The following is a 23,124-nucleotide window of genomic DNA, read 5'->3' on the forward strand; positions in this document are numbered from 1 at the left end:
AGTTATCCACCTGCGGAGGGGGAGTGCAGCTAACAATTGATACCGGGTGATCTTCCTTATGATTCTTCCCACCTCCAAACAAGGGGTAGAGGGGTCTAGATGAGGATCCAATATTCACTGTTTGATCGCAGACAGTCTCGGAGTTCCAATCGGGGATCGACTGAGTAAGCAATGGAGAGCCTTTAAATGACCCCGGGCTAGGATCTACATCAGATGGTGGAGCCCTTGAATCGTCAGATGGACAATCCAAGCTAAAGGGAGAGCTGGACAAGTTGGCTCCTGTGGGCGGTAAATTGAGAGGGAGAGGTGAAACAAGACTGGAGGCTGAATCCATAACTGAAATTAACGGGGGGACAGAAGCCGGAGCCTTGTGCAAGTGATTATCCGAAGGTGCTGGTCGCTTCTGTTTGGTAGTACGTGTTGCTCTGGGTACTCTGGCAGCAGAGCGGCCTGCATAGTGTGGAGAACGCCGCATTTCCCAACCCCCCCCCAAAAAAAAAAAGGGAGATTTTTTTTTCCGAATGAATTAAAATACAATAAGAAATTTAACTAGGTGTCCAGAGGGGGAATCTGCCAAGGACTCCACCTCTAAATTCGTGTCTTAGCAATGCTTACGAGGGTCCCAAAAAAAAAAAAAGGGGGTAGGGATGCTTGGTCCCCTTCCTCACCTTGCTCCTAAAAAAAAAAAAAAAAAAGGAGGGGGGGACGAGACCTCTCGTGAAATTGTAAAGTAATCCTTCACCTGCCATCTTTTCCCGGGTCCTTTCGCCATAAATACCCCTTTAATACCGCTGAAACCCCCCACCCCTGTGTGCCGGGTGCCGGGTGAAGCGAGCTCTGAAGGCTGGGCAAAATCAGCAGAAGTTTTAATCAACCACAAACGTCTTACCGCCAGGCCCTCCTCGCCTAGGGCTCAAATCCCGATGTGCAGAGCGAAATCCTCTTGAAAGAAAATCCTGATGCTGAGTTAGGACTTTTTACGCCCACAGAGCCTTAAAAGAAATCCTTGAATCCTCGCCTCTGCCCAACAAGAAGCGTTTCTGGAAACCACCTCGGCTCGGGGGTTGGTTTCCGTGCCTCCGACAAAAATTCTGCCAAAGACTAGCCTGAACTTCCTAGACCCGATAGGAATCTTCGCGTCCGCGTCCCCAGCAACCGAAATCCACTATAAGAAGCCGCTCGGAGGGCTTCCGCATTCCAAAAGGATTGTCAGCCAAACCAGCGAGAGACGCCTTGCTCGGCGTCCCTGGCAACTCGGCTCGGAGGCGGCTTCCGCATTCCAAAAGGGTTGTCAGCCAAACCAGCGAGAGACGCCTTGCTCGGCGTCCCTGGCAACTCGGCTCGGAGGCGGCTTCAGCATTCCTTGACGGAGCCGCAGCGTGTCTCGTCTTGGCACGCTCTCTCTCTCTCTCAGCCTCGTTCAGACGTTCAGCCGCAGAGCGTAACGGGCGCTCTCCCGGCCATTCCCTGGAAGTACTCTTGAGGCCAGGCTTACATACCCCAACCTGCAAACAAAAGTAACATAATATCGAGCCCATTCCCAATAGGTTAAGGGAGCCACGGATGGGAAAGGTTTGGGAACCACTGAAATATTATGATGGTTCAGCCCACTCTGCTAGGGGCATCAAACATCAATCCTCCATGGCTTGAGCCACAGTACATGGTGTAATTTAGGAATCTTAATTAAGGACGGAAAATTCCATCCTCTAAAACTCTCATCCCTCCCCTAGGAGATTGTACTTCACAACTGGCTGAATTGAAAGCCTTGATTCTGGCACTATAAAATACACATCCTGAGTTCCCAACTCTCATAATGTGTGATTTGTATTATTGTGTCCAGTCTTTTGATAAAAACTTACATCATTGGAACATGAATGGATTCCGATACTCAAAAAGGAACACTATAAAGCATAAATTGCTTTGGGGAAAGCTGGCACAACTGAAAGACAGTCTGCCACAGGCTCATCTAAGACATAATTGAATCATCAAAGTGTTGGAATACACATTGCTGGTAATTCACTGACTGATGAAGCAGCCAAATCAGCAGTCACAACTGCAACAGTAGCTGCCATTACTCATTCTCATTCTCATACAAACATAGATGAAGATATGGCTGCCATCAATACTTCGTGCAACCACACCTTGCTACCTAAAATAAATCCAGCAAAATATTCCTACCACTCAAGTGCCCAAACATTCCTTTGTTACTGTCCCTGGGCTACCCAACAAAGACCACAGCTAGAACTACTTACAGCTACTCATGAGGGTGTAGCATCTATCAGTGCTGGAATGGCGGTCACAATTTTCCAATTACAAAAACGCTATTGGTGGCAGGGTGTGTACAACCGACAAAACAGGTATGACTTTTGCCAACAAATTAAACCACTGCAAGCCCACCACAGACACCCATCCTAGTTTCACACAAACCACTTTAATGCGTATATTTAAACTATTGAGTTTCCCTGAAACTCAAATGGTGCATTGAAATTAATTTTACATGTTGTAGATTCTCACTCTGAATTCCTATGGGTATGGCCACAGCTATAGGCTGACTCTTGCATTGTTGTTAAAGATTTGCAAGTCCTTAAAGGGACATATGCAGTAGCTGCATTACATTCGGACCAGGGCCCTGCTTTTGCTTCTAAGACTTACAAGGATACTATGGGAACATTGGTTGTAGCTGTACATTGTTCCTCTCCAAATCATCCTCAGGGAAATTTTATTGTAGAGAGAAAGAAACAAGACTTAAAGCAATCCTTAACAGCTATAGTATTAGCTTCACGTCGTAGCTGGATCCATCATCTGTATGGAGACCTGAGCGTATTAAATAATCTGCCTAGATGATCTTTGAGTGGCCGGACAGCCCACAAGGTCCTTTTTGGCATCCAGATGTACGTTCCCAATCTTGCCAGTCCTGGAGTGGTGGCAGTAGATAGTCCTTTTGGCATAAATTAACATTTTGCTGTCTGACAGGAACTACAAGGCTTCCGGGATGAGCATGCTAATGAGCAATGTAAATGTTCTATGTAGGAAAGTACCATCTTTCTTGGCATGTTATCCCCATTTTTACCTGTATGTCAGTATGTTTTTGCTTGTCTCACTGGGATCCTGCTGGTCAGGACTCCAGTGCTCATAGTTGCTGGTCTAATGTGTGTGTTGTGTATAGTGTTTGACTGTGTCACTGAGGCTCTGCTAACCAGAACCTCAGTGCTTATGCTCTCTCTGCTTTTAAATTTGTCACTATAGGATAGTGACTTCATTTACCAATTAGGGCTCCAGGAGATCCTTATGAGCTGCAGCATTTCTTTTGCCACCCATAAGGAGCTCAGACAAACTCTTTTACAGGACTGCCACTGCAGCCTGCGTGAAATAGTGCACACATTATTAGCCAAGTGTGAGGGCACCCTTGCACTAGCAAAGGTACCCCCACATAGTTCAGGGCCATTTCCCGGAACTTTGTGAGTGCAGGGACGCCATTACACGCGTGCACTACATATAGGTAAATACCTATATGTAGCTTCACAATGGTAACCCCGAATATGGCCATGTAAGGTGTCTAAGATCATGGAATTGTACCCCCATTCCAAATCCGATATTGGGGAGCCAATTCCATGCATCCTGGGGGCTCTACCATGGACCCCCAGTACTGCCAAACCAGCACTCTGAGGCTTGCTATGCAGCTACAGCTGCTGCTACCTCACAGACAGGGTTCTGCCCTCCTGGGGTCTGAGCAGCTGAGTCCCAGGAAGGCAGAACAAAGCATTTCCTTTGGGAGGAGGGTGTTACACACTGTCTCTTTGGAAATAGGTGTAACAGGCTGGGGAGGGGTAGCCTCCCCCAGCCGCTGGAAATGCTTTGAAGGACACAGATGGTGCCTTCCTTGCATAAGCCAGTCTACACCGGTTCAGGGACTCCTTGTCCCTGCTCTGGCACGAAACTGGACAAAGGAAAGGGGAGTGACCATCTGTCCATCACCACCCTAGGGGTGGTGCCCAGAGCTCCTCCAGTGTATCCCAGACTTCAGCCATCTTGATTTGCAAGTTGTGGGGACACTCTGGAGGCCTCTGAGTGGCCAGTGCCAGCAGGTGACGTCCGAGACCCCTCCTGATAGGTCCATACCTGATAAGGAAGCCAATCCCCCTCTCAGGGCTATTTAGAGTCTCTCCTGTGGGTTCTCTTCAGATTCTACTTGCAAGTATCCAGCAGGAATCCTCTACAACTACTACTTCATCCTCTGACCTCGGATCAACCGCAGACTGCTCCAGGAACTGCTGTAACAGCAACAAAGTATCCAGAAGGGCTACTTTTCCTCTGCAACGTCAGCTCCAGCCAGCAACTGCAACAGTTTCCATGGTGTGGACGCTCAGGGGACTCCCTGTCTTCACCCTGCACCAGAAGGACCGAAGAAATCTCCTGTGGGGTGACGGAATCACTCCCCTGCTAAAGCAGGCACCTTCTAAGTCGACGACTGGTTCTCTTGGACTCCTCACCTGACAACGAGCATGCTCTTTGGAACACAGAGGGTGGACCCCATCAACACAGACTGTCCTGAGGTCCTGCTGCCCCAATTTGGAGGAGGTAAGACCTTACCTTCCCCGAGAATGACAGTAACCCTGTGCACTGCGTCTTCTTCACCTCCTGTGGTCTCTGTGCACAATTTTCAAAGTTCCTTCGTGCACAGCCTGGCCCAGGTCCCCAGCACTCTATCCTGTGACGCTGAACTCACTGAGTTGTTCTCCGGCGGCGTGGGCCCTTCCTTTGTAGTGCTGCACCAACTGAATTTTGCACCTCCTTTGTACCCATGTCCTGGGACTCCTGTGGGTGCTACCTGGTGGTCTGAGGGCTCTCTAAAGTGCTGAGAGCCTCCTCTTCCTCCTCACACAGAGTTGAGGCCCCCAGGTCCCTCCTGGGTCCAGATTGCGCCAACTTGGCGCAAAACACGACTTTGCCGGAACCAAGGCTTGTTGGAGGAATCCAACGCAAAAATCCAACTTCACTTCATGGGACATTCATTGCATCATGCAGGAACCCGCTGAAATCTCCCTTGGGTGCAGTTCTGCAGTTTTCATCCAACTGGGGACTCTTCTTTTGCACCCTGTTCTGGGTTGACAGGGGCTGTCCTTCCTGGAACTTCTTTCAACTTCTGGACTTGGTCTCCTTGTTTTGCAGGTCTTCAGGTCCAGGAATCCACCAATTGATGTTTGCAGTCTTGCTTGGTTCTTGCAATAACTCTCATCACGACTTGTAGTGTATCCTAAGAAAACTTGCAGTACTGTACTCCTGCTTTTCTGGGCTCTGGGGTGGGATATTTTACTTACCTTTGCTGTATTCTTACTCTCCCTGTGATTCTCTACACACTACACTTGTCTAGGGGGAATTTGTGATTTGCATTCCACTTTCTTAGTATATGGTTTGTTTTGCCCATCGACCGATTTTCTTCCCATTGCATTCTATAGCATTTCCGATTGTTTGCCTAGGGTCTATTGTATATATTGTGTATAATACTTACCTCCAGAAGGAGTATTGCCTCTAAGATATTTCTGGCTTTGTGTCACCTAAATAAACTACCTTTATTTTGGTAACACTGAGTATTGTCTTAGTACTGTGTACCTATAAGTGGCATTTCAGGAGCTTTGCATGTCTCCTAGTTCAGCCTAAGCTGCTCTCCTATAGCTACCTCTATCAGCCTAAGCTGCTAGAACACTACTACATTTCACTAATAAGGGATAACTGGACCTGGTGTAAGGTGTAAGTACCCAAGGTACCCACTACAAACCAGGCCAGCCTCCTACACTCTACCACTGAAGGATTTAAGGAGCAACAGGCACCTTCCAGCTGGATTCCAAATGTTGGTGATGTAGTTCAAGAGAAGACTGCGATAAAGAAGGGATTTGTCCCATCATACCATGCACCAGTGCCAGTCCTCGGCATTCAAGGTACCGAACTGTGATTTTGCCACTGCTTGCTGGTCGTAAAGACAACAGATTTGTTTCAATTGGTCAAGTAAAACTGCATGAGGCCCATTCTACACAGTAGGCCACGAGGAATCCTGGGTAGCTCGCTATCTTCTCAAACTACTCTACAGGAAATACCTCTACAAGTATTGAATAACACCAATATTATATTAACCCCGTCAAATCAGTTTGTGGTACAAAATATCCGTATGTGCAGGGAAGCGATGCCTTATTTAAAGTCTGTTTAATTCCAATACAGATGATTTTTTTTAATGACAGCAAACTACTACTAAAACTAAAGAGATGAATCTGCTGAGGATTCCATTAATTGCAGATTTTGAGAATTGGCAACACATTGCGAATTACAGAGAAAAACAAGTAAATGGCATGGTACCGAATGGTACATTTAATTATACAATTTCAGGACCTCAGTGGTTATGGTCGCCAGTGGACACAAATGGTTGTCATTCTTGTCCGGTCCCAACATTCAGGGGTTGTCATTACCTATAGTGTGGGGAAGTTGTGCCAGCAATGGTTACAACACTTCATTTTGTCTGCAGTAAAATAACACTTCTCTCTCCTCTCTGATGACATAGATTTACAAGACTTTTTTTGTTAGGTCATAGGTCACCACTTTCCAAAGGTTTTTTTTATGTCATCTGTAATGGAATTTGGAAGCTTTCTCAAATGGAAGCTGCTGCTCATTTAAGGCAAATTGATCAGGCTAATTTGGAAAAAGCATTGGCTGTTGTTGATAATGGAATGAATATGTTGTGCACTTGCATTTATGCTTTGATTAACATTGTATTATCTGCAATTGACATTATACAGAATAAGATGTATTTTTTTAAATCTAAAACTGGTTGAAAATGAGAACCCATGTGAGTAGTACTTAAGAGGAAAGTAATTCTTGATACAAATTTTTTAATAATTTAGTAATTATGTGGTCCATATATTAGTTGGAAGAAAATTAAGAAGAAACTTGATGAGTTACACTCGCCATTTTCAAGATGGCGACCGACTAAGACGCGAACACAGCCAACTCTTGACATTTCTCTCTACACTGAAGTATTCACTGGTATTTGGACCATATATTACATGATGTGCTGCACAAACATGAACATTGTAATGCCTTGAGAAAGTCCTAGGTGGACTCACCATAGAGGGTGAAACACATGTCGACTGTGTTTTGATCTACATTCGTCAATCTTCTTCGAATTTATCTATGAACCAATGAATAAAGAATGTGATCATTCCGTAACTCATCATTTCTTCCCACTAATATATATATAATTTAGTGAGGTCAACAAAAATAATTAACAATAGTCAGGGCCACTGGAATTATTGATTCTTCGGCCGCAGCAATTCTTGCATAATTATAGATTTGCCACATTTGCCACATAATTCATTATCTGCCACATGATCTGCAGATTTTTTTTTTAAAATGTTGTTTCTAGCTCAAACAGTTGAAAAGTTACTAAAAATAAATTGTGTGCTGCAGCGCAGTGAAAGGCCTTTTCCAAAGCTAGACTGGTCACCTTTCTGATGCTTATTCCTATATTTGGGTACTTATAAGGTGCAACCAATGTCCATACAGTATTACCAAGTTTTAAAAAATGACGAAATAATGAAGTAATACTGTTACAAAATTCGCTACATTATGCAGCATAATTTGCCTTTTCTTGCCACATAATTTGGCCCTCTCCAGTGACCCAGGCAATAGTGTATCCATTCCAAACCATGCATTAACATACTATTTCCATAACATACTGATTGAAATGGCTACCTTATGTGCCTCTAAGGCCTATGAGACTCCTGTGGCAGGCAGAAGGTGCAGGGGAAAATTGAATAATTCTTAACAAAGTTATTGCTAGTGTGCAGAGCGCTTATGTTCTATGGTGAGACATCTATGGTAGGCATGGGGTACAGGGGAAAATGGAATAGTTCTTAAAAAATACTGGTGGTGTGCACCTATTGCCTATGACACACCTATGAAAGGCAAGACGTACAGAGGAAAATGAATAATTCTTAAAAGAATATTGCTGGTGTGTGCCTATGGCCTATGGGACACTTATGGCAGGCAGGGGGTGCAGGGAAAAATTGAAAAGTTCTTTAAAAATATTGCTGGTGTGTGCCTATTGCCTATGAGACACCTATGGCAGGCAGAGGGTGCAGGGGAAAATAGAAAAGTTCTTTAAAAATATTGCTGGTGTGTACCTAAGGCCTATAAGACATCTATGGCAGGCAGGGGGTGCAGGGAAAAAATCTAATAACTGTGGGTGTTCTCCTAGGGACTATAAGAAATCCTGTGGGAAGCAGGGAGATGCAGGGTAAAAAGGAGACAATGATTAAACCAGTGTACTACAATCATCCTTAAGCACATTCAACTCATACGAGGAAAAAAATAACAAAAGGCATAGGCCTCTTTTATCAGTATCTCTAGAAAATGGCTTTTAAACGTGGAAGAAAATGATTGAAACACACACTTAATTTGCAAAATAGCCACCAGCTACATGTTCAAAACACCAAGCAAGAAGGGATGGACAACAAAGAACTAAGTGAGGTCAATGGCAAAAGTACAATGGCTACACAAAATGGTGGCCGACCACATGTTCACAACAACAAGCAAGAAGGCATGGACAACAAAGAACACATGGAGGCCTATGGAAAAATCACACTGACTACGCAAAATGGCCACCTGCCACGAGTTCACAACCATAAGTAAGAAGGCATAGACAACAAAGAACACATGGAGGCCTATGGCTAAAGCATACAGACTACACAAAATGATCACCCTGCTCCATGGCATGGAGAACTAAGACAAGATAGTGGCCTATAGCAGACACACACACACATACACTGCCCACACACAAATGGCCACATGGCCAGCAAAGAATGAGGCATAGTAAACAAATCAGAAAATGTTACCATTAATTCAGCATTGCTAAAAATGAAAATCCCCCAGCCACAAGTACCCCAAAGCATCAACTGCCTCACCAAAATACACTTTACGATTTTGCAGAAAAACATTAAAAAACGCACTTTGCCTTTAATCCAAAGTCATCCATAAATCAATAGATGTTTTAATAAAAACATATAGCACAACTTGGGGAAACTTGTAATGTTGGAGGGGGCCACACGGCCCCTGTTGTGGAGCCAAAGATGGCCCTGGGGACCGCCACCCTTCAGGGCCAGCTCCTGCTATGTCCAGGGGTGCTTACCCATTGGATATAGCTGTTGGTTCTGACTTGGCAGGATCTTTCACAGCTCCCACCAAGTCAGACCTAACACTCCGTTTCCAGCAAGTGAGAGCTGTCAAAAAGCTCACACTTGCTGGAAGTGGAGGTTTTCTTTATTGCCCTGCCAGCAGAGATGCAGACAGGGAAACTGAGGAAACTATTGCTCTCACTGAGAGAGAGCTGCATGTGCAGCAGCTCTCTCTCTGCTACAGCAATGCTGGCTCCCACAGGAGGCAGGATGCGACTGGGACAACAGAGGTCTTCAAGCTCTCCCTGCAATCCCCAACCATTTTGATGGGGAGCTCTGGGTGCACCCAGGTGGCATGGCCGGGCCCTGGAGGATGAGGTCCCCAGGGCCAAGAGAGGCCTGGGAAGGGGGGGCGTGCAGTACCCCTCCCCCCAAAAAATAAATATATTAATGTCAGGTCCTGGGGATGGGGTCCCCAGAGCAGAAATTGGCCAGGGGAGGGGGGCCATCACCATGCACTGATAATTACCCCACAAATTTCGGCACTCATGACATCTTTGATAACATAATTGATAATATCAATGGAATATTTGCAGTAACATTTTCACACAAAAAAACTGTGCATGGCGTTAACAGGTGCATTTCCATGCTTTTGTACTTTTAAAATGTGAGCCTAACTAACCATTCCTGTAACCTTTGGCTTTTTAAGTGTATAAATATATATATATATATATATATATATATACAGTATATATATATATATATATATATATATATATATATATATATATATATATATATATATATATATTTCTCACAGATATACACTTCAACCACAGTACATATTGAACAACAAGTCAGTCTGGACCAGAAGAATCAAGTTGATTGTTTATTGCAGTTCAACAAACAAAGGATGACTCGCTTCGACTTCCATGGGGTCTTGGTCACATGACCCGAGGTCTGTTACTTCGCATTATAAAGCTGTCATCAAGACATGCATCAGGTGTGATGTTAACAAAACCAAAATCACCATTCAAATCAACATAAATAAAATATCACAATTCAAAATTTTCAAAACAATACCTATTAACCAGTTGGTCATCTCATAAGATTAATCTTCTTTATATTTGACTTCTATCCTCAGTATCTTCTGCCTACACATTTCCCACACACTATTCACAATACAATGGCCCTCATTACAACCCTTGTGGTAAATGCCGCCAACCGCCATGCTGACGGCCACCAAGATACCGTGATCACAGCGGCATACCTTTATGGGTATTAGGACCCACACAGAGAAATCCACCACTATACAGTCACTCACACAAGTCTGCCAGCCCAAAGGTCAGTGATATATTGGCGGTACCAAACCTACACCGTTACGCCAACAGAAATACGCCCACAGCATCAGGACCCACGAATCACTGCAGCAGTCTTTCAACCACGGTAAACCATTGGCGGTACACACCGCTGCGCTCAAAATACACACACACTAACAAAACTACACCACATTAGACAATTCAAACTACACACACCTGACACACATAAACACACCACACCCACACACCCAATCCAATATAAAACACACACCCACATTATCCACAATCCCTTACAATGAAAAATAATTGTGCCAACTGAGAGAGCCAGGAGCACCCACTCAATCTGAGCCATATAACACCATCACCCATACACCATCCATGCACCTCACACCACACACCCCAACAAATCACCCCACACACCCTCCACCATGCCACTCACACTACACCCATGGCACCACAAAGACACTCCAGGTTTTCAGAGGAGGAGCTAAGGGTCATGGTGGAGGAAATCATCCGGGTAGAGCCACAGCTATTCGGATCACAGGTGCAGCAGACGTCCATTGCAAGGAAGATGGAGCTATGGTGGAGAGGGTGCACGAACAAGGGATGACATCAGGAAGAGGTGGAATGACCTATGGGGGAAGGTGCGTTCCGTGTTAGCAAGACACCAGATAGCTGTACAGAGGACTGCCGGTGGACCCCCACCTCCTCCCCCACAACTAACAACATGGAAGGAGCAAGTCTTTGCGATCATGCATCCTGAGGGCCTCACAGGAGTAGCAGGAGGACTAGACTCTGGTAAGTCAAATCTTTACAACTTTATCCCCCTTACCCTACCTGCATGCCATCAGTTACTCCTACCCCTACCCCCATCACTCCACCACCTCACATATACCCCACCATCACAAACCACACATGCCAATACCAAGCCCTGCATGCAACAACAATGCATGGACACCCATCACAGACCTGCATGCACACTAGTGACCATCACTTAGCCAACCGAATCACAACTCACACAAGCCAAAGCAGCCTTGCCAATAACAACCATAGAGGAAAACATATCCATGCACAAGATGGCACACACAGATACAATAACACCGCATTTCATCCCCACAGGACCCCCACTCAACATCACGGGAGAAGAGGTGCCACCAACATCCAGCCCCCCCTTCCAGAAGAGGCCCACAGTGATGACAGCAGCTCTGCACGCCTGGATCAGGATAAACAACCTGGCCCATCAAGGACCTCTGGACAGTCGGTTACCCTGCCACAGTCCCATACCACCACAGAGCCTCCCCCCTCAGGAAACACCAGCACAGCACCCACCCAGCGGGCCCATCCCTCTGTCCCCAGCACACGTCAATCAGCAGTGTGTCCACCACTACATGGACCCCAGGCAACCCCAGGCAACCCCACATACCCCACAAACCCAACCCAATCATAGACCTCGGGTCAGTGGCAGTGGGCACACGGTTCAGGGGACAGAGGCACATGACAACAGGGAAGCTGGGAGGACTGCTGTGCGACGGGGGAGGACAGACCCAGGGAACCCACTCTCCACGAGGCACTTGCAGGGATCCTGGGAGCATACCACCATTCCCAGGAGACCTTGGGCCAGATACTGTACAAGTTGCAGGAGACCCAGCGGATGCAGGAGGGACAGTACCTGGGGATTAGGGAGGACCTCAAACATATCCACACCATCCTGGTCACCATTGCAGGGGTGCTGGCTGACATGGCCAACACCATGAGGGAGGCAGTGGCACACCAATGGGCCCCTGACACTAGCCACACCGAAGAACAGCCCTCCACCTCCGCCAACACTAGTGGACAGGAGGCCCCCCCCCACAGGACCAACCGGCCACCAGCACCCAGCCCCTGCAGAAGAAGAACCATCCTACAAACGGTCCCTGCGATCCAGGCAGAAGGCAGAGAACACTGCCAAAAACCCCACCAGGAAATAAGACTCTCCTGATTGTCACCCTTGTGTCCCACTCTGTTACCCTGTCTACCTTGAACTGCTATTGCTCTCCTTCCTATGCCCCATTGGACAATGCACCTGTGATACCAATAGACTGGACTCTACCCTGGACTTTCCTCCATCATCAACCCAGCCCATTGCAATACCCCCTCCACTTATTTGCACATAAATAACCACCCTTGGAACTGATACAAGTATGCAGTCTGTCAATTTATTCAAATATGTATTCGTTTAACAAGCTGTAAACATTGCAATTCAACTGTACAGACACGTATACATAGGTATGACCTGTAGTGGGCAGTAGGGAACACACCAGGAGTCAGACTGGGGCACAGAGATCTGAAAATAGAGATGCCAAAGGGTAGAGTAAGTGGCCATACAATATGAAAAATCAGGGTGCCATGTACAATGTCCAACGCAAAACTGCAATGGAAAGTGTAGTTACAGTGTCTTACCTCTGTGTCACTGGAAGTACTGTTGTATTAGTGATCTTCTGTTGTCCACACCTTCTTCCTCTGCCTCCTCTTCCTCACTGTCCACAGGCTCCACCGCTGCCACAAGACCATCTCCAGGCTCATCTTCCTGCAGAAAAGGCACCTGGCATCTCAATGCCAGGTTGTGCAGACATGCAACGATGATCTGGCATACCTTCGTGGGTGAGTAGTACAGGGATCCACCTGTCAGATGGAGGCACCGGAACTTGGCCTTCAGGAGGCCAAAGGTTCTTTTAATTATCCTCTTTTTTCACCCATGTGCCTCATTGTAACGTTCCTCTGCCCTTGACCTGGCATTTCTCACTGGGGTCAGTAGCCATGAGAGGTTGGGGTAACCAGAGTCACCTGCAAATATTCGAGGGATACCTGTTAGACATACACTCACCTTATGGACAACCCCACACCCATATACCGACATGAACTGGGTAGGGACCATGGGCTCACCTATTAGCCACGCCCGGTGCCTCTGGAGTTGAGACATCACATATGGAGTGCTGCTATTCCTCAAGATAAAGGCATCATGCACAGAGCCAGGATACTTGGCATTCACATGGGAGATGTACTGGTCCACCAAACACACCATCTGCACATTCAGAAAGTGATAGCTTTTTCTATTCCTGAACACTTGTTCATTCTTCCGGGGGAAACAAATGCTACATGTGTACCATCAATGGCACCAATGATGTTAGGGATATGTCCCAGAGCATAGAGGATGTCTCCATCTCATATTAATCCTCAGCGGTTGAAGTCTAGGGAGAAAAACGGTGAGCAGAGGGTCATATTCACACATCTGTTGAAATAATGATGCATTTCTTCCTTTTCAGAAATAGTATGTGAACTTGAGAGTCAGTTGATGTGCCAATGTCTGCTGTGATGCAGTTAAGTGCCATGGCCTGTGCCCCCCTGAAATTGTGGCTGCGTGACCTCTGAGGAGAGACAAGTGGAAATGAGGCACTTGCACTGGCGTTGTTCGCCGTAGCAGTCGGTGGTCGATGACCGCCGTGCAACTTCACATTGGTTAACATTAGGCCCTATGGTTCACTTGCTACCTGACCTTCAACAGGAGAGGACCTACACTGCAAGTGCTGCTGTGACCTGTGTTTTGAAGAGACAATGGCTCAAGTGTCTGGGGAAAGGGCCCCTGCCTTCACTTTGGAGGAGTTGGAGAGACTGGTGGATGAGGTCCTACCCCAGTACACTTTACTCTATGGTCCTCCAGACAAACAGGTGAGTACACTGTGAGCATGATGCATGGGCTATGAATGTATGGAGTGCTGCGTGTGTCAGCCTCATGTAGGAGTGGGCTGAGGGGTCCTGGGAAGAGTGCTGCATGTACGGTGGTCGATGGATGGTGGGCCATGAGTATGACAGTCCGGATGGTATGACTAATCCTTTTTCTGCTGTCTTTTTCCTGCAGGTCAGCGCCCATCAGAAAAAGGGTATTTGGCGTGCCATCGCCAAGGAAGTGCTGACCCTGGGGGTCTTTGACAGGCAGAGCACCCTCTGCCGCAAACGGTGGGAGGACCTGCGTCGCTGGGCAAGGAAGACGGCGGAGGCCCAGCTGGGGCTGGCCTCCCAACGAGGAAGGGGTGTCTGTCATACCTTGACCCCCATGATGTTCCGCATCCTGGCGGTGGCCTGTCCAGAGTTGGATGGGCGCTTGAAGGCATCACAGCAGCCACAAGGGGTGAGTACAGATTCAGAATCATGACTTTGCATGCACGAAGATTTTACCTGGGTGGGGGATGTGGGCTGTGGGTGCCCCTAGGCCAGGGCGAACATGGCAGGGTAGGTCCCTTGTTGGGCAGGCTCTGAAGCACTCCAACCCCAATAGTGTTAGTGGGCATCTACTACTGGGCAGGGTCCTGTATGTTTCAAGTGTGCAGCTGAAGACGTTATGCTATGTACCCCATGGGCTGGTGACTAGCTTTGTAACTGGTTGTGCATGGCCTAGTGCATAGGGCTGCTCCCAGTGTGTTGTGTATGCCAACGGTAGTGTTGTTGACGGCATTGACCAAGTGTATCCTCTGTCTCTCCCCCACTTTTTGTTTTGTCACCCTGTCCTTGTGTGCATTAACATCATCTGGCGGAGGAGCAGAGGCACTGGCGACGGAGAGAGCTGCATCCCACATGGGCCTGGAGGCCAAATCCACTGACGGTGAGGGCCCCAGTGGGACGGAGAGCAAGGAGAGCACCATGACGGAGACAGGAGGGGACACTACAGACGGCGACTCCTCCTCCGATGGAAGCTCCTTGGCGGTGGCGGACACCTCTGAGCCCACCCCAATAACAGGTACAGCTGCCACCCCCGTACCAGCACTGCCCTCCCAGAAGCCCCTCAGCGTGTTTCCCGTGCCCACTCACCCAGGAGGGTGGGTATTTTCTTCACCCCAAGCACCTCAGGCCCTGACCCAGTCAGCCCTGCTGCCCTCAATGAGGAGGCTATTGACCTCCTGATATCTCTCACTGTTGGGCAGTCAACCATACTGAATGCCATCCAGGGTGTTGAAAGGCATTTGCAACACACAAATGCATACCTGGAGGGCATTCACTTTGGCGTGGCGGCCCAACAGAGACCATTTCAGGCTCTGGCCTCCGCACTGATGGCAGCCATTGTCCCTGTCTCCAGCCTCCCCCCTCCAACTCCCTCTACCCAGTCCCAATCTCCTCAACCCCAGCCTATCGCAAGCACACCTTCAGACCAGCATTCACCCAATTCAACACAAAGAAGTGGCTCAGGCAAACACAAGCACCACACTTCATCTCACGGGCACTCACAAAAGCACCATCTCCATTCAGACACACCAACATCCACTGCCTCCACTGTGTCCCCCTCCTCCTCCTCCTCCTCCTCGTCTACCCCCCTCCCAGTAGCGTCTCCACTCACACCTGCATGCACTACATCCTCATCCACTACCTCCATCACCAGCACGCCTATCACCATACGCCCCTCACTGGCAGTCACCACCCCCATATCCATGCACACGTCCCCTGTGTCCTCTCCCACTGTGTCTGTGACCCCTTCTCCCAAAGTACACAAACACAAGCACACACCCACCCTACAGCCATCCATCTCACAACAGCATACAGCTCATGCACCTGGACCCAAACACAGCAGACTGACACCTCTAACAATGACTCCCTGTTCCTCCACTCCCAAACCTTCACCCTCTTCCCACCCCAATGTCCCTAAGAAGCTTTTCCTAGCAAACATTGACCTCTTCCCTACCCCTCCCCACTCCGTCCTTCACCTCGGACCAGGGTGGTCAGAACCCAGCCCAGCACCTCAGCCACCAAGTCCACATCCGCTGTGGTTTCTGCAGCTGTCAGAGGCTCTAAGGGGGCACCCGTCAGCCCAGCCAGTGTGCCACCAACACCTGCCAAGGCCAAGAAGGTTCCACCACCTGGCAAGGTCAAGAAGGGGACAGCATCCAGCAAGGAGAAGGAGCCACAACCACCCGCCAAGGCCACATCAAAGACTCCAGCTGGCAGACCCAAGTGGGCACCACCATCTGCCAATGGCAGGAAGGGGCACAGAACACCAGCAAAGGCACTTCAGCTGTCCGAGCCTGCAGGAGAAGGCCTGGTGGCTACCAGTACAACCGCCAGCACCGCCACCTGCACCACAGCCAGCACCACCACCTGCACCACCGCAAGCACCACCACCTGCACTGCCGCAAGCACCACTACTGTCAGCAGCAGCAGCCCTAGTGGGCAGCCGTCTGAGGCTGCAGGGCAAGGGGTGGAGCCTCCACCCACCACTGGCAGCACCGTCACCTGCAACGCGGCCAGCATGGCCGCAAGCACGTCACCTGCACTGCTGAAAGTAGCACCATTGCCAGCAGCAGCAGCAGCCCTAGTGGGCAGCCGTCCGAGGCTGCAGGGGAAGGGGAGCCTCTCCCCACCACTGGCAGCACCCCCACCAGCACCGGCACTACCACCACTGTGCAGCCATAGCCGCCAGTGGATAGACTGTAGTCCTGCCTCCATGGAGTATCATGCGTCCTGGCCACTGCAAATCTCGTGGCTCTGACACCCAGATGAGGGACTGTGACCTGGCACTTCCCAAGTGCTCCATCACTGGGCACAAAGCCCCCTCCAGAACCAGTGGAAGAAGGCATCCACTCACCCTATCCTTGGAAGGATGAAGCACACTGGGCACAAAGCCCCCTCCAGAACCAGTGGAAGAAGGCATCCACTCACCCTATTCTTGGCAGGATGAAGCACACTAGGCACAAAGCCCCCCTCCAGAACCAGTGAAAGAAGACATCCTCTCACCCTATCCTTGGCAGGATGAAGCACACTGGGCACAAGGCCCCCTCCAGAACCAATGGAGAAGCCACCCACTTGAGAGACTGTGGCCTTGCACTCCCCAGGACCAAGCAGTGTGCAAACCTCCCACTTGAGAGACTGTGGCTTTGCACTCCCCAGGACCAAGCAGTGGGCAAACAACCCACTAGAGAGACTGTGGCTTTGCACTCCCCAGGACCAAGCAGTGGGCAAACCACCCACTTGAGAGGCTGTGGGTTTGCATTCCCCAGGACCAAGCAGTGGGCAAACCACCCACTTGAGAGACTGTGGCCTTGCACTCCCCAGGGCCAAGCAGTGGGCATGGAGCCCCCTCCAGGAGCAGTGGCATAGTACCATCTTCCAGCTGAAGTGCCCCCCTTCCCCGTCACCCTGAGGTGCCTGTGTGTTTTCGACCTGATGCCCCTGCAGTGTTCTCTCCGTTTTGAGGCAGGAGTAAAGTGTGGGCTTGGCCTATGTATTATGGCCCAGTGGGCCATGGACTATTTTTGTGTGGACATTGTCCCTCATTTTGTATATATTGTATATATTGTACATACTGTTCATTTGTTTCTGTACGTATTTCTAAGTATTTCTAATATTACCCTCATTTGAGTCCATTCCTTTTAGCCTTGCGTTATTCCTGAGGGTTACGGAGTGTATATGTAATGTTGTTGCATGTGTTTGTGTGTGTGGTATTGGTGGTGTGGGTGGGGTTGTTGCGTGATGCGTGTGTGTGTCACTCTCTTTTTCCTCCCCCCTCCCTTTTGTGCTAGGTGCAATACTCACCGTGGTCATCGTCGCCGGCGTTGGCGCTCCTGGTATATGAGCAGATACACCAGCATGAGGAAGACCTGCAACTCGGGCTCCATGGCGTCCTGGTTCTTTCTTGAGTGTCAAGAGGTGAGTGGTTTCCCTTCAAAGTACTGTTTCTGCCATGCTTTTGATGGCGTTGGCACCGCCCCGGAAAAGCTGGTGGATGGGCGGGTTGCAATGGTGTGGGCAGTACATTATCTTCCGCCTGGCTGTTGGTGGTTACCGCCGAGGTGTTTCTTACTACCGCCATGGCGGTCGGAGTGTTAAAGTGGCTGTCTGTTTGGCGGTTTCCGTCGTGGTCATGATTCCATTTTTGTTACAGCTGACCTGTTGGCGGTATTACCACTGCTTCAACACCAACCGCCAGGGTTCTATTGAGGGCCTAAGTAGCTCAAAGTGTTGATAAGATGTATCAAATACCTGTTTACAAGGAGTGCAACAATACAATTAAACAAAGTAACCATGTCCTAACAGAGTTTGTAAGGGAGGGACTGCAAGTACTCATTGAAGGTTGTGTAATCAGTTGTTAGACTAAAGTAGACTTCTCTAGTACTTTAATTCAGGGATACTGATTACACATCCAACAGAATAATTAACTATGATTGAGACAAATTGTCTTAGCCTCCTATTCTACATGTTTAGTATTTCGGAACTCAAGTAATGCTAAAGTAGCCTCAAATCTCCAATGACTCACAGACATGGTAACATAATTGGATGTTATAAAAATCAAAACTAATATGACACGCTTGGCTTTCTCCATCTGTCCTTCTAAGCAACACTATGCTCTAGTGCCTCCCCCTAATACACCTTCAATCCAATCACCTCCATCCCCCCTTATTACCCAGGGGATCACAAACGAAGGGGTCCCGATGCCTAGAGTAACTACCTCAGGTACGCCGGAAATCAACAAAGTGGTGTAAATCTTTTTTTTGGAACATTGCGGGTTTGGCCCGTATACAGGTTTATGAAGTCTGGGAAAGTTATATTAGGGAACAGTAGATATTAATATTATTCGGGTGATCTGGGCAAATGAAGAAATTGTGCTTGATCAGTATCAGTCACACTCTGTCCCTGCAGTCTGCTCTGATGCTGGCCGGGCTAAAGTTGGGCTAAAAACTTGGTTTAAAGTCACACTAGACTGCTCTAGCCTTCTTATCCAAGCCTTTTTAACTAAGTGGCCAAATGGCATGTTCATTGTTTTAATCAATGTTTATAATGGTAGTGGTAAACAGACCACGCCATAAAGATCAAAGAGCTGCAAGATTTTATTTTAAGTCTGGAGGAACTTCTGTCATGATTTTATTATATGGGGGGGGGAATTTAAATGTTAAATTGGGGCCTGTTCAAATGGAGCACCTCCTAAATGTCTTTGAGAAAAAACTTCCTCTGGCTGCCCTAGCCATTCTATAAATAAGGGTGGCTAGGCCCTATTTTATCTCATTAAACTATTCAATTTGATGAACACAGTGGAGATTTTTGATCCCCTATACTTATCCAAGGTAACTTTCGAGAGAAGCGGGAGCTCTTCAGTAATAGACTACATTTCAGTTGAGCATGAGTTATGCTCTTACATTTTGGGGCCAAATCGAGCCAAGCCTGTATAGCAACCATAACCCCCTGAGCCTAGAATTAGGTGTCCTGAGGAGGGAAGGGGGAGAGGACCAGCTATCATGCCCCCACAATCCCTGGATACAAAAGCACAGGGATGGCATATGGTTTGAGAAATATAGATATGACTGTCCTCTTAAGGAAATTGTGCTCAAACTCCCTCCTGTTGATTCTTCCGTGCTTGGAGCCATCAGAATGCCATCATGAGGTTGCCTCCCGTTTTGCCGACCTCAGTCGCACAGTTATAGATTTGTTAATGAGGCATGGTAAATCCAGGCCTGACTGCCCTTTGCGGTTTGACCCTCCTTCTAGAAAAGCATCCAGGGACCTGAATGAGGCCCTGAAGATTGTCCCAAAGGATGTGTTGAGGGGGCGTCAGTGCAGGCTGGTCTACAAGGACATGGGTACGGCTAGGCAGAGGCAACTCCAAGCTTAGTAATGAGGGGTTCTGGAGTGGGTCTACAGGCTGAAGGATTCTAGAGCTTTTTGGGCTGTAATCAGGGACATCAGGTTGGTGGGAGCCCAATTGACTACCGTGATTACCACTATTAGCCAGGAGTCATGGGTTGACTACTTCATATCAGTTTATGTACGCCCAGGTGACGCCTCTGGAGTTTGAATTTTCTGTGGAATAGATAAAGGAGGCCATCAATAGTAGTCCATGTAAGAAGACCCCAGACGGTGTGCCTAAGGACCTCTAAAAAACCTCCCCAGATCTTTGGGGCCATTACTCGGTAACAGTCTTAATGCCCTATTTAAGTCTGGCTTACCCCAATCCTGGCGCTCTCCCATCATCATTCCTGTTTTTAAGAAAGGCCCAGCAATCGCCTGTGTGTTACCATCCAATTTTACTTTTGAATTTAGCTGTGAAAATAGTGGGTAAGGTGTTTTTGGGTTGAATCATGGAGTGGGTGGGAGAAAATGGTGTGTTGTCAGAGGTGCAGTATGGTTTCCGAGAGGGGCTCGGCACATTGGAACAATGTTTAAATCTGCACTGATAAGCAAGTATACCATCACCAGGCAGGGCTCCATGTGCTTGGTCTTCACGAATTTGTCCTGCACATTCAACAGCGTGAGGTCTAAGCTCTGGGAGCTACTTACTGATCGATCTTTGTACATCAATGTAATTTGTCATGTACTCTTCCTTAGCGTAAGGTTATTGCCAAATACTTTGTGTTTCAAGCCTTTTCTCTATACAGCGCCATTGCTTTTGTATAACATTGATATATGTTACGAAGTGGGTAATTTCAAATCATCTTCTATAGATAACGTATCAAATGATTTTAATGTTCCAAACATGTATCAATCATACAGCCAAACTGGTCTTCAAAGGCAGAGAAGGACATTTGGAGCAACCCAGCAACACCCCCACATCCTGCAACCCTAGACAATCAGGTGCCCTCTTGATGAGATTAGGAGAGGGCAGAAGAAGGGTGTGTTTAAGATTTTTAGCCACACCAGTGGTTGGGATCAGCCAGATGTAACCACCAAAAATCACTTTCAGCCATGATGGATTTTTGAAGAATGTTGCTCCCTGGGATTGATTTTTGTCACACTTCCCAGGAAGTGGTCATCACAGGGTGAAGGACCCTGCACCTGATTGAAGAACCAGGACCCCCCTGTTTTTCACCCAGGAGCAAGGATAAAACAGGCAGACCTGCACCCACACCTCAGATCCCTACAAGGAAGAACTACAAGACAAAAAGTACTACCCTGCTCAACCCCTGACCTGCACTCTGGAGGAGTGCACCTTGTGCAAACTTGTGCTTCACCACAAGAAGGACTTTGCCTGATTTCAACTTGTACAAGGAGGGACTCACTGTTTGCTAAAGGTGAAAAAGTGCTACCCAGAGTCCTCTGCACCATCTCCTGAAGAAACTGACCAGCTGACCACTGTCCAGTGGCCAATGTGGAGTTTGCGCCAGGTGCATTCTGGGAGTTGTAATCCGCACCCCTCAAGGAGCATCTCAGAGCTTCTGGAACCTTCGGGTGAGCTGTGGACACCAAAGGAACCTTAAAAGAACATCTGGAAGAAGATCCAGAACTTTGGAGAACTTTTGGAAAAAAGCTCCATAAGGGACCAACCCACCGCGGCAATTCTAGCCAGCTTGCCTCCACCGCGACCTGGCCTGACTTGCAGGTTCATCTGGTGAAGAAAATCTCCGAAAAAAAGTGACGAAGTCCGAATGTAGATAGTTGACCAGGGCCTCCCAGGCAGCGTATCCGAAGAGGGCTCCGGGGATGCCGGATCAAGATTCAGGTTCGCCCTGATCGAAACCATTTTCATCTAAAAAAAACAATTAAGTCCGAAGGAAGAAATCTCCACTGAGGGCTCCCGCGACGCGTATCAGAGGAAGAGTTTCAGGAGGTGGGATTGGACTGGCGACTTGGTCCCACTGAAGAAAATCTTCATGAAAATGACTAAGTCAGAAGGTATACTTTTGACTGAGGCCTCCCGTGGGCTGTAGCCAAGCAGGACTCCATTGCGGTCAGTCTTAAACTTTGACTTTGCACCGGTCGAGGTGTGACCAGATGACCAGATTTGCGCTATTTGTTTCTTAGCGATGAAAAGCATTAATTATTTACAAATTCATATCTACGGTTCCCCTTATCCGATTTTGTTCATTTTGGTGTCATTTTAAAGATGAAAATATATTCTGTTGGTATAAATTGGTGTTGAATTTTTATTGCGTTTTGTGTTTTACTTATTTACTGTTTTGTGATTTTTAAATGCTTTACACGTTTGTCTCCTAAATTAAGCCTTGTCGCTCGTTGTCAAGCTACCAAGGGTTAAGCTGGGTTTAATTTATTGAAACCTAACTGGACATAAGTGGAGGTTAGTGGCCTATTGCTAAGTATAAGTACTTACCTGGCCTTATCAACAATCCATTTTCCAACAACCCCAATCTGGAAAACGAGGAGGGGCAATGGCAGTAGTCTGTATGAGTGGGAAGCTGTATGTTTTTTCGTCCAATTACCTTTGAGGCGGGCATATGGACTGAGTTTGTTAAGGCTGTTTTGTGCTGTATATCTGTGCTACGCATTCGGACATAAATCAAAAGGTCATCAGCATGAAAGGAAATTGTATTTGTTTTGTCTGCTAATTAGAGCCATCCGTCAGCTTTGACCTGTTGTAAGTAGAGTGGTCTTTTAAACATGCCCACCTCACGTTCATCACTTTCATTCGTTCATGGGATCGCCTTTCAAACATCACCTGATGTCATTGTGAAATGCTTTATGTTTGTCCCGCCTTGGCGCTGTTTGGTTACCGCCTTGGACACCGACCTTGTTACAGGGATAATTGCACAACTGCCAATATACTTCAGCCTGGATGAACTACTTTTTTCTTCTGCCTGCCCTTCGTGGCTGCCATGGCGTTCAGAGCACGAACTTGATAGGCTGTATCATTTTTACATTACATGCACTCTGATATGCTTAGTACACGTTTTTTAAAG

The sequence above is a fragment of the Pleurodeles waltl genome, chromosome 1_1 (assembly GCF_031143425.1).
Source record: "Pleurodeles waltl isolate 20211129_DDA chromosome 1_1, aPleWal1.hap1.20221129, whole genome shotgun sequence".
NCBI classification, from domain to species: Eukaryota; Metazoa; Chordata; class Amphibia; order Caudata; family Salamandridae; genus Pleurodeles; species Pleurodeles waltl.